The 12,664-nt window shown below is 36.1% G+C and overlaps 1 pseudogene; it reads right to left on the bottom strand.

Moving 5' to 3' along the window:
* Positions 1-446: 446 nt before the first annotated feature.
* On the bottom strand, positions 447-11,244 carry LOC122724860 (annotated as a pseudogene).
* Positions 11,245-12,664: the final 1,420 nt, after the last annotated feature.

The following is a 12,664-nucleotide window of genomic DNA, read 5'->3' on the forward strand; positions in this document are numbered from 1 at the left end:
ACCACCTTTTTGGATTATTTCAAATCTATAACTTATTAGAGTTACTTTGTATTTTTTTTTTTAAATCATTGATTAGACTAATTTAAATTCATGTCACGTAAACCCATTAAAAGGACAAAAAACTCTCTTCTAAATTTAAAATATGTTTTATACTCATAACTTAAATTCGAAACTTTTGATTAAGGAGGAGAAAGAATATCAGTTTTTTAACATCTCAATCAAACAATTATTCAATCATTTTATTGACCGATATTAGAGGTTTCGAATTTAAATTCTACTTCAAACTAATTATTCAAATTCTCCTTTCAAGCTATAATCAGTAACAAAGGCTATAACTCATTTAACTGCATAGCAAATTTGTTAAAGAGTAAAAGAATAAATGTCTAATTAGCGGTTGTATTACATTTGAAAATTCCTGCATCAAATCTTAAAAAAAAAAAAAAAGAAAGATGAATCAAAACCTATTCTAGTTTACAATTTAGTACAAGATAAATGGTTAGTTCTGGGTAAATTTGATTAGCTATGCCGTCAAGTATCATTCATTTTGCTTGCTTCAATTTTCAAAGAGCTAAGGGTCTGCAGTATTTTGCCATGACCTTTGGGAAGAACATATGTTGAGCTCCTTCAACTCTTATTATTGGAAATATAATCCTTGATGCAACCTAAAGAAAAAGAAGAATATTAGGGAAAAAAGAAACAAAAAACTATGACTCATACAACTTAAAAGTGTAGTCAATATACATACTGAGATCATTCTAGCCCCCATCCATATCCTCTTGGCAGATGGCAATGTAAATACCAAGCGACCAACACCATAGACAGCCACAGCAAAGAAGTGCATAACCAAGCTCAATGGCTGAGGGTTTAAACCTGAGAGTAAAGCAATAGGTCCACTTGAAAATACACCTCCGAGGCTCAAGTAGTCGAAACATGCTCTACGCATTTCATCTTGTGCTGGATCATGTGATGCACTAAAGACTTTGTATAAGGCTCCTGCCAATGTATTTATAGTAGATGCCACTGGCTGGATAAGAAAGAAAAGAACACATGGTTAACATAAATTTACTCTTTTCCTTGCTCTCTTTCTATGAAAATAGACAGACTATATGCTTGACTACCTTGCGAAGTGTGTAGAAAGATTTAAGATATTCACAAAGGCCAGATGCATCACTTAAATCATGTAGAGGTCTAAGAAGATTCCTTAGAACAACTATATCAGAAAGCGCCACAGTCATTCCTCCTCCAGTTAAAGGATGCCTCATGTTAAATGCATCACCTAAAAGAAGAGCACCTGGAGTGGGATGAGGAGCAGCAGGCATGCTCCTATTAGGCATTGTTCTGATGTTTCCTTTGTTAATGGCAGAAATGAAAGCATCAAATAGCTCATGAGGAATCTGAAACATGCAAGTTCCTGATGAGTCCAAGGAATCAAAGAGTAATGACTTGTAATTTCAAAAGAAAAGAAAAGAACATCTCCTCCATGCATTATAAACTGAGTCATGATCGAAAGCTCCTTTAAGCTAATAACTATATTAAGGATCAAATTAAGTAAAAGTTAAAATAACAAATAACAAATGGTTGTATTAGCAGGCTAAATAAGCAAGTTATTAATACCTGGGGAGCCACTATGGATTTTAAATAGTTGGCCATTTCACCATTGGAAATTGATGGCAGTTTTTGGCTTACTGGTATGTCAACCAAGCAACGAATTTCTGAGCTACTAATACGATAGAACAAGATTGGTGAAGGGTCTGCCAGAATAACATGTCCGTGATTCTGGTATGGAAGCTCATAGTTCTCCAATATCAAAGCAACAAAGCAAGAGGGGATTTCAACCTGCAAACATTACAAGGCAAAATCCATAAATTACAAGTGAAATTGTGAATAAGACATTCATAGCTATTGCAAGTTTGAAACCCGATCTTGACCTTGGCATTGCAAAGAGAGCGTCGCAAGTTTGAAAAACAACCATCACAAACTATTGTTAGTGGAGCAGATGCAGCAAGTTCTTGACCAGTTTTTGTTTTGTATTGGACACCCTTGATTGTTCCATTTGCTTCAAGCAAGGATGTTACTGTTCCTTGTTCCAATCTTACACTGTAAAGAGAAATTAGAGAAATTAAGTTATGAACTTACACGTTAAATGAAAAAGGTTTCATTAATGGAATTGGAAAGGAAACGATGATTACTTGGTTAGACTAGCAGCTTTTTCTCGCATCCTTTGGATGAAACGTCCATTGTGAAGCTTCTGCCAGACACGTTAGAATCAAAGCTTTGCAAGGGATAGGAAAGTTTAGTACTTCTTCCACCCTTGTAAAGAGCATATCCAAATACTTGTTGGGCATCGATGTCTTCTACGCAATCTGCAGCCACTCAAAATGTATATAGTCTAAGAATGAGAAGTGACAATGTCACACCCAATCCCCAAACTGTAGAGACTGATATGACCCGAAAAACTGACAGAACTTCCCCTGATATTTATACATATAAAAACATGTAACCTGCTATAATTCCAAATTATAAAACATATAAGAGAAAAACTGATAGTTGGACCTGTCAATCCCTAATATATTTACAATAAACAAAATACATTCTTCACTGGGCTGTACAATCTATACATGATCTATCAAAAGTACAAAAAAGAAACGACAAAAGGCCTAGGATTGGTCCGACCTCCTCTAAACTCTGAGTGGACAATGTGGAAGGAATGACAAACTAGGAAATGAGGACTGCTGAGCGGATCACCCAAAAGGAACTGAAATATTAAAAGAAATATAAGGGGTGAGTACAAACTACTCAGTGAGCAGATAAATAAATAACAAAGGGGAAAAGATAAGTTTAGGTACTTAATAGTACCAAATATTTAGCTAAAATAAGTCAGCTGAATAAATATAATTTAATTCCATCAATTTAACATAAACTGTGAAAAATAGAATCCGCATACACTCATAATGCATCTCAGGTGTAATAACATAATAACAGCCTGAGAGCAATGCTGGCATCTTAGGCTCTATAATGACAAGTTTGGCCCAAGAGCAAATAAAATACTGGTCATACACATGTGCAGAGCTACCCCCAAAGGGTGACCACCTGACATACGCCCCAAAGGCTATCTGTATATCAAGCGCTGTCCCAAAGACAGTATAAAAATATATATCATGCTGAAAATAAATCACCTGTCATCAAGGTGTTATCTGTTCGGTGCATATACAGAGTGTAATCGGCTATTTATTCAACTTTGCTTTAAATTAAATTTTCATTCATTCAAGAAATATAAAATAATTTTATCCTTTCCCATTTTAAATAAATAAAATAACATATACACATATAAATATATTTAAGAAAAATATCAATGTTATATATTTATCCACTCACCAGAATACTTAGGACAAAAGACTTAGGTCGCAGGAGGACCCCTAGTATCTATCCTGGAAGCTGGATCCTCTCCTAGAATTAAAAAGAAAATAAAATAATATATCAAATAATAAAAAAATGCTCTAGAACAATAATATAAAACGTAAAATACGAAATTTTAAATACATTTATATATATTTTTTTTAAAAAAATTTCGGCAGTATTTCGGCATAGTTAGTCCTCCCAAAAATACCCAAACTCAACAAAAATACTCAATAAGCTGTAAATATTATTTAAATCAACCTATAAAAATCATTAAGCCCAAAAATAAATATAAAACCCCATTGATTGGATCTAACTAAAACATAACCAATTTTTATCCTCAAATCACAAAAATCACTATTAAAAGGTAAAGAAAATAAATTATATCGTAAAAATTGAATAAAAGGGATAAAACTCACCTACCCCAATTTTGGAGCCTCTGGCAGAAATTATTGAAATTTTTAAGCAGAATATAGGTTTAATCAGGATCTAGCTGAAGGATCTTAGAAGTTTATGGGTTGAGGGGAGGAGATTTGGTTAAAAGAGAAGGATTTTTTTTTTTTTTTTGTTATGGGCTGGGCCTGGGCCCGATAATTCTCTCCTCCTAAAAGAAATTTCGTCCTCAAAATTTTACATACCTGGTGAAGGGAATAAATGTGGAAATTGAATTCGCATATTCTCTTCTTTTTCCCAGGTAGCTTCTTTAGCAGAATGGTTACTCCATCGAACTCTAACCAGGGGTATTATCTTGCTCCTTAAAACCTTCTCTTCTCTGGCAATGATCTCTACTGGCTCTTCTTCATATGTTAAATCTTCCCTCAACTCGATAGGCTGTTTCTGGAGGATGTGGGAAGGATCACTTCTGTATCTCCTTAACATAGATACATGGAAGACATCATGAATCTGAGATAGCTCTGGAGGTAGTGCTAAACGATAAGCAACTGGTCCAATTCTCTCTAAAATCTCATACGGTCCTATGAATCGCGGACTCAATTTTCCACGTTTGCCAAAACGTACAACCCCTTTCCAAGGAGAGATCTTTAGAAATACCTTATCGCTAACATTATATTCAATATCCCTTCTCTTCAGATCTGCATAACTCTTCTGTCTGTCTTGTGCTGTTTTTAATCTACTTCTGATCAGCTGAATTTTATCTGTAGTGTGTTGTACGAGTTCTGGACCTTCTAATTGTCTTTCCCCTACCTCATTCCAACACAATGGCGTTCTGCATCTTCTCCCATACAAAGCTTCGTAAGGAGCCATGCCGATACTCGAATGATAACTATTGTTATAAGAGAACTCCATTAAATGCACATACCTATCCCAACTTCCTTTAAACTCCATCACACAAGCTCTCAGCATATCCTCCAAGGTCTGAATCGTTCTTTCTGATTGACCATCAGTCTGAGGGTGAAAGGAAGTGCTAAACTTGAACTTGGTGTCTAAAGCATTTTGCAAGCTAGGCCAAAAACGAGAAGTGAATCTTGGATCTCTATCTGAAACAATAGAAACTGGATCACCATGAAGTCTTACAATCTCACTGACATAGATCTCTGCTAACTTGTCTAAAAAGTAATCCATCCTGATAGGCAAAAAGTGTGCTGACTTGGTTAACCTATCAACTATCACCCATACTGCATTATGTCCACGCGAAGTACGAGGTAGCCCAGAAACAAAATCCATAGTAATGTGTTCCCACTTCCATTCCGGAATAGGGAGCGGTTGCAGCTTTCCTGTTGGATGTTGATGTTCTGCTTTAATCTGTTGGCAAACTAAGCATGTGTACACAAAGTCAGCTATTTCTTTTTTCATACCTGGCCACCAGTAATTTTCCTTAAGATCTCTATACATTTTTGTACTGCCTGGATGCATAGAGTAAGCAGAACAATGGGCTTCCTCCATAATTTCTCTCTTCAAGCTTTCCACTCTGGGTACACATAGTCTATCACCAAACATTAAAGTTCCATCCTCCCTTAGAGAAAAGTCGGTACGAGTGCCATCTCTTACTTCATTCCGGATCTTACTCAACTGCTCATCTTGATTTTGGGCTTCTCTGACTCTTTCTATCAAAACTGGTCGAACTTTGAGAGTTGCTAACAATGCTCCTGCATCATCCACTGCTCGTTCTACCCTTAAGGATCTGATCTCTAGTAACAAAGGAAGCCAAACTGTTTTGAGATAAGCCAAATTACTAAAGGATTTGCAACTAAGGGCATCAGCTACCACATTAGCTTTACCTGGATGATATTCAATGGTACAGTCGTAGTCCTTAAGTAACTCAATCCACCGTCTCTGCCTTAAATTCAACTCCTTCTGTGTGAGAAGATACTTCAAACTCTTGTGATTTGTAAAAATCTGACAAGTCACGCCATAAAGATAATGCCTCCATGTCTTTAATGAAAACACAACTGCAGCTAATTCCAGATCATGGGTGGGATAACTTAATTCATGTGGTCTAAGCTGTCTAGAAGCATAAGCTATCACCTTCCCATGTTGCATGAGTACACAGCCTAAACCCTTGTGAGAAGCATCACTATACACCACAAATCCATCTGTACCTGAGGGTAAGGTAAGAACTGGGGCTGATGTGAGATATGTTTTAAGCTTCTCGAAACTCTCTTGACATTCATCTGTCCATTCAAACTTTGCATTCTTCCGAAGGAGTTTAGTCAATGGTGCTGCAATGATGGAGAAATCCTGAACAAAACGACGATAATACCCTGCTAAGCCTAGAAAACTTCTAACCTCTGTAACATTAGTTGGAGGATCCCAATTGACTACTGCTTCAATCTTCTTAGGATCAACCAAAACTCCATCTGCTGAGATAACATGTCCCAAGAAAACTACCCGATCAAGCCAGAACTCACATTTGCTCAATTTAGCATATAGTTGTTTATCTCTCAAAATCTACAGTACTATCCGTAAATGCTTCTCATGCTCTTCCTTGTTACGGGAATATACTAAAATGTCATCAATAAACACAATAACAAAGCTATCCAAGTAGGGCTTGAACACCCTATTCATGAGATCCATAAAAGCAGCGGGTGCATTAGTTAACCCGAAAGGCATAACGAGGAACTCATAATGCCCGTACCGAGTTCTAAAGGCTGTCTTAGGTATTTCAGACTCCTTGATCTTCAATTGATGATAACCAGATCGCAAATCAATCTTAGAGAATACTTTAGCACCTTGGAGTTGATCAAAAAGATCATCAATGCGGGGTAAAGGATACTTATTCCGCACTGTGACTCGATTCAATTGTCTGTAGTCAATACACAACCTTAAGGAACCATCCTTCTTCTTCACAAATAGCACAGGGGCTCCCCAAGGTGAAACACTGGGTCTTATGAAACCTTTATCAAGTAGCTCCTGCAATTGTGCTTTTAACTCCTTCAATTCTACTGGGGCCATTCTGTATGGTGCCATAGAAATAGGAGCTGTACCTGGATTTAAATCAATAGAGAATTCAATCTCTCTATCCGGAGGCAACCCAGGAAGCTCTTCAGGAAATACATCAGGGAACTCGTTTACTACTGGTATATCCTCCAATTTAGGTCCTTCTAGGTTACTGTCCACCACATAGGCTAAATACGCTTGACAACCCTTCCGAAGCATCTTCCTAGTAGTCATGGCAGAAATCACATAAGAAGGAAGTAAACGCCTCTCCCCAAAGAAAGTGAACTTAGACCCTTCTGGACTATTAAATACCACTGATTTCTCAAAGCAATCTATTGTGGCATGATGACGGGATAACCAGTCCATACCTAGGATGACATCCAGATCTTGTAGACACAAAGGAATTAGATCCACTAACAGCTCATGGTCGCCCAACTTAACAACACAATCCCTATACACATGTTCACATACTACAGAATCCCCAACTGGAGTACTCACAGCTAATCCACAGTCTAAAGGTTTTAGTTCTCTATCAGCATGCTTAGAGAAGGATTGAGATATGAAAGAGTGAGTGGAACCAGGATCTATAAGAATGTGTGCATCTTTATCGAAAATAGTTAACATACCAGTCACCACCTCTGGAGACGCTCGTGCCTCCTGCTGTGTCATAGAAAAAACTCTGGCCTGAGTGCGAGGTCTGCCAGGTTGCATCGTTGGTCTAGACTGAGAAGATGAAGTAGCTCCACTGGCTCTGCTTGTGTTAGGCCCAACTTGTGCTGTAGGTACACCCTGTGTTGGTGTCACACCATACCTTAGATTCTGAGGCGCCACTGATCCTTGCTGAGAACCACTGTCTCTGGCTATCAGCAATGGACAATCTCTCTTAAAATGGCCCGAAGAACCACATTCAAAACAACCCCTATCGAACTTTCTGCACTCCCCAGCATGATGTTTACCGCAGGTGGCACATTGAGGAAAATGTCTCTTCCTTTGTTCAAACCCAGAATCATATCCTTGACCTTGTCCATGTTTCTGTGCCCCAAAGGAACTACCCGCTGGTTGTGCTACTGAGCTCTGACTGGACTGGGGTCGAGCAACCTGCTGCTCTGTGTTAACAAAGGAACCTCTACCACTACCACTGTATCCAGCTTGCGACTGAAATGAACTGCTCCCTCTCTTAGTTGGTCTTTCTCTAAACCCCTGTGAGCCCTGCAAATGCTTTCTACTTATCTTCTGTTCGTACTCTTTCTCTTCTTGCTTAACTTTTTCAACATTCAAAGCTGCTTCCACCAACTCTCTTAAGTTATTACCTCTGAACCAGGTCATAGATGATCTGATATTAACATGTAGACCCTGTCTGAATCTGTCACATTTTGCTTCCTCAGAAGGCAATATATCTGAAACAAAGCAATAAAGATCTTCAAACTTGTCAACATATTCTCGTATTGAGAGGCTTCCCTGAAACAACCTGAAAAAGGCATCCTGTTTTCCTTTCCTGTAACTTTCTGAAAAATATTCCTGGCGAAATTCATGTATAAATTGATCCCAAGTCAGTCTGACTCCATGTCTACGACGAATGCCATCAAACCAAGCATCAGCCTTACCCTGAAGTAAACCATGTACATTTTCCACCTTCTCTGGATCAGTCAACTTCATTAATTCAAACACTTTTAGCATTTTCTTTAACCATTTATCTGCAATGTCAGCATCAGAGGAACCCTCAAAATCATAAGCTCCCAAACGTCTAGCACGATCCACTATCTCCCACGGATCTCTAGGTTTGGCTGTAACAGCTGCTGTAACTACTTGTGCCACAAAAGCACCCAAGTCTGCATTTATCTGGAAAGGATGGGCTGGTGCTACAGGTGGAACAAAAGGTGGAGCTGCAGGTGCAACAGGAGGTGCAACTGCAGGTGCCGAGGAAGGCGATGGTGTAGTCGGATATGCCCCTGATTCAACACCATGAGAGACAGATTCTCCATGTCCTTCTCGGCTTTTAGATAACTCATGATCTGCCACCCCTTCAAGAGGCGGAGGTGCAACTGTAGGATCCCTAGGAGGTCGACCAATATCAGCTAATCTAGCTGTACGAACACCACGGCCCCGACTTCTATTACCTACTCTGGGCGGCATTGTCCTACAAATGAAAAAGAAATACGAAAAGAATGATCAGAATATAATAAAAAAAATACCAACTCGAGGAAAGTCTACAGAATCTATAACCTAAGCTTTGATACCAAAAATTGTCACACCCAATCCCCAAACTGTAGAGACTGATATGACCCGAAAAACTGACAGAACTTCCCCTGATATTTATACATATAAAAACATGTAACCTGCTATAATTCCAAATTATAAAACATATAAGAGAAAAACTGATAGTTGGACCTGTCAATCCCTAATATATTTACAATAAACAAAATACATTCTTCACTAGGCTGTACAATCTATACATGATCTATCAAAAGTACAAAAAAGAAACGACAAAAGGCCTAGGATTGGTCCGACCTCCTCTAAACTCTGAGTGGACGATGTGGAAGGAATGACAAACTAGGAAATGAGGACTACTGAGCGGATCACCCAAAAGGAACTGAAATATTAAAAGAAATATAAGGGGTGAGTACAAACTACTCAGTGAGCGGATAAATAAATAACAAAGGGGAAAAGATAAGTTTAGGTACTTAATAGTACCAAATATTTAGCTAAAATAAGTCAGCTGAATAAATATAATTTAATTCCATCAATTTAACATAAACTGTGAAAAATAGAATCCGCATACACTCATAATATGTTCCCTGCAGATAATGCTGGCATCTCAGGTGTAATAACATAATAACAGCCTGAGAGCAATGCTGGCATCTTAGGCTCTATAATGACAAGTTTGGCCCAAGAGCAAATAAAATACTGGTCATACACATGTGCAGAGCTACCCCCAAAGGGTGACCACCTGACATACGCCCCAAGGGCTATCTGTATATCAAGCGTTGTCCCAAAGACAGTATAAAAATATATATCATGCTGAAAATAAATCATCTGTCATCAAGGTGTTATCTGTTCGGTGCATATACAGAGTGTAATCGGCTATTTATTCAGCTGTGCTTTAAATTAAATTTTCATTCATTCAAGAAATATAAAATAACTTTATCCTTTCCCATTTTAAATAAACAAAATAACATATACACATATAAATATATTTAAGAAAAATATCAATGTTATATATTTATCCACTCACCAGAATACTTAGGACAAAAGACTTAGGTCGCAGGAGGACCCCTAGTATCTATCCTGTAAGCTGGATCCTCTCTTAGAATTAAAAAGAAAATAAAATAATATATCAAATAATAAAAAAATGCTCTAGAACAATAATATAAAACGTAAAATACAAAATTTTAAATACATTTATATATATTTTTTTAAAAAAATTTCGGCAGTATTTCGGCATAGTTAGTCCTCCCAAAAATACCCAAACTCAACAAAAATACTCAATAAGCTGTAAATATTATTTAAATCAACCTATAAAAATCATTAAGCCCAAAAATAAATATAAAACTCCATTGATTGGATCTAACTAAAATATAACCAATTTTTATCCTCAAATCACAAAAATCACTATTAAAAGGTAAAGAAAATAAATTATATCGTAAAAATTGAATAAAAGGGATAAAACTCACCTACCCCAATTTTGGAGCCTCTGGCAGAAATTATTGAAATTTTTAAGCAGAATATAGGTTTAATCAGGATATAGCTGAAGGATCTTAGAAGTTTATGGGTTGAGGGGAGGAGATTTGGTTAAAAGAGAAGGAATTTTTTTTTTTTTTTTGTTATGGGCCGGGCCTGGGCCCGATAGACAACATTGGTTTGCAGTAATAAAAATTTTGGAACTTCCTATTCTGGTTACCTTGAAGTCCCAACTCAATTAGTTTGAGGTAGCCACCAGGTTGGAGAAGTTCTCCAACAATTCTGTCAGGCTAGTCAAGTCTCTTTCAATCACATGTACGTTCCTTCCATCCTGCATTGGAGAGAAGGAAACAAGGACGTAAATCACATATTTCTGATAGATTAAAAAGCAAGCACACAAGAAGTAATAGACAGAGAGAGTTACCTTGCCAAGAGTATAAGCAAGAGCAGAACCTGCAACCCCAGCTCCCACAATAATTACATCTGGTTTCTTGTCTTTCTCTGCCTGGTCTATTCCATTTTCAGAGCTCTCTAATTTTTCATATCTTGCAACTCCTCTTGATGTTGTGGCTTTCTTCTGTGCTGTTATTCTATACAACAACACAAACCCCAACAAAGAAGCCATGATTCCTCCCATTAAGTATTCAGATTCCATTTCCAGAAGCAATATAAGAATTGTACAAGTGATGGTGAGTTTTGAAGTCGTGTAGAAAAATGGTTTTCTGGTTCCTTTATATAGTTTTCCAAATGTACGACTAAATTGATGAAATGGTTCTACTAATACAATGAGATTTGGACAGATGCATAAGAATGAAAAATGTTGTCAAGATCTTCAAAATGAAATCAGTCTAAAAGACCACAAAATGGATTTCATTTGTTGTTTTTATTAAGCTGTCCATATTTGGAGTTTGGAGTCTTGTATTTGACCAAATAGGTCTTGAATTGCAGCAGTTGTCCAATGCAATTATTTGACTGGTAATGTAGTAGAATTGGAACCACATACCAAAAGTCCTCACGTGATACTACTGCTCAAGTGGGTTTTAACACTAGCACAGGTTAAGGATTTCTTGTCAGGATAAATTACTAGTCAAACATAACCCAAAGCCAATCACAAACTCAAAAATAAAAACAGTTACAAGTAGCTACAAATTATCATAATATATAAAATGTCTTTTCCTTATTAAAAAATAAGTTATTTTCTTTAAAATAATTTAATTTTTTTAATAAAAATTATTTTTATTAATTTTTTAAATATTTTAAATGTCAAAAAATATGAAAAATATTTTTCATAAAACAAAAGGAGAATTCAAGAAATTTAGCTCAACTCAACATATAAATAAATAGTTGTACAAATTAAATGAGATTCATTTATTTTTACTCTCTCCTATCCTTTTGGTTAAGATATAAATCAATTATAATAACTTTATTTTATTTTCAATACAACTTGTCTTTAATATTTTATTTTTTTAAATAATAATTCAAATTATCATTAAACTTTAATTCAAATCATTAGTAATGATTTTTTATTTGTATAAAACTTAATATCCATATTTTATGTTAAAAAATGGATACAATTTAAAAGTAGCCAAAAAATATTATTTTATAAACTAAAATAATTGTCATTGTTTAATCTATATAAAAAAAATAAAATGAACAAAAAATATGTGATACAAGAAGTGGATACATGGTATATCAAATGAGGGATAGAATTATCTTCAAGACAGTAACTTTAATAACTCTTAAAGCCTTTACTAAATTAGAGGATAAATTTTGCATAAAACTTGATTTACAATTTATCACAATATAAAAATTAAATGAGATTTATTTATTTATATTTGGACAGTTATAACCCGAATTATTACAAAAATAAGCGGTTGAATTAAGAATTTCCACACCACATTTAGTTTAAATGGTTAAGTTTTTTTTTTAAAGGGACTAAACAGATAAAGAGAAAAATAGAGAGAGAAATAAAGAGAGAGGAAAGCATAGGGTTGAGCTCCTCTATAGATTGAAGGAGGGTGCCCAATCGTGTGAATAGGTGTTTTCTTTTTTTTATTTTGATATTTTGAAGGGTTGATGTTTGCGTTGGATTTTTGTTTGGCTTAATTTTTTATACTTATTTTCGATGCTCTTTCTGTGACTAGTTCCATCAAAAAGTGTAGGAGTTGGCTATTATGAGTGTCACAGCTCTTCA

Source organism: Manihot esculenta, chromosome 10 (genome assembly GCF_001659605.2).
Source record: "Manihot esculenta cultivar AM560-2 chromosome 10, M.esculenta_v8, whole genome shotgun sequence".
Taxonomy (NCBI): Eukaryota; Viridiplantae; Streptophyta; class Magnoliopsida; order Malpighiales; family Euphorbiaceae; genus Manihot; species Manihot esculenta.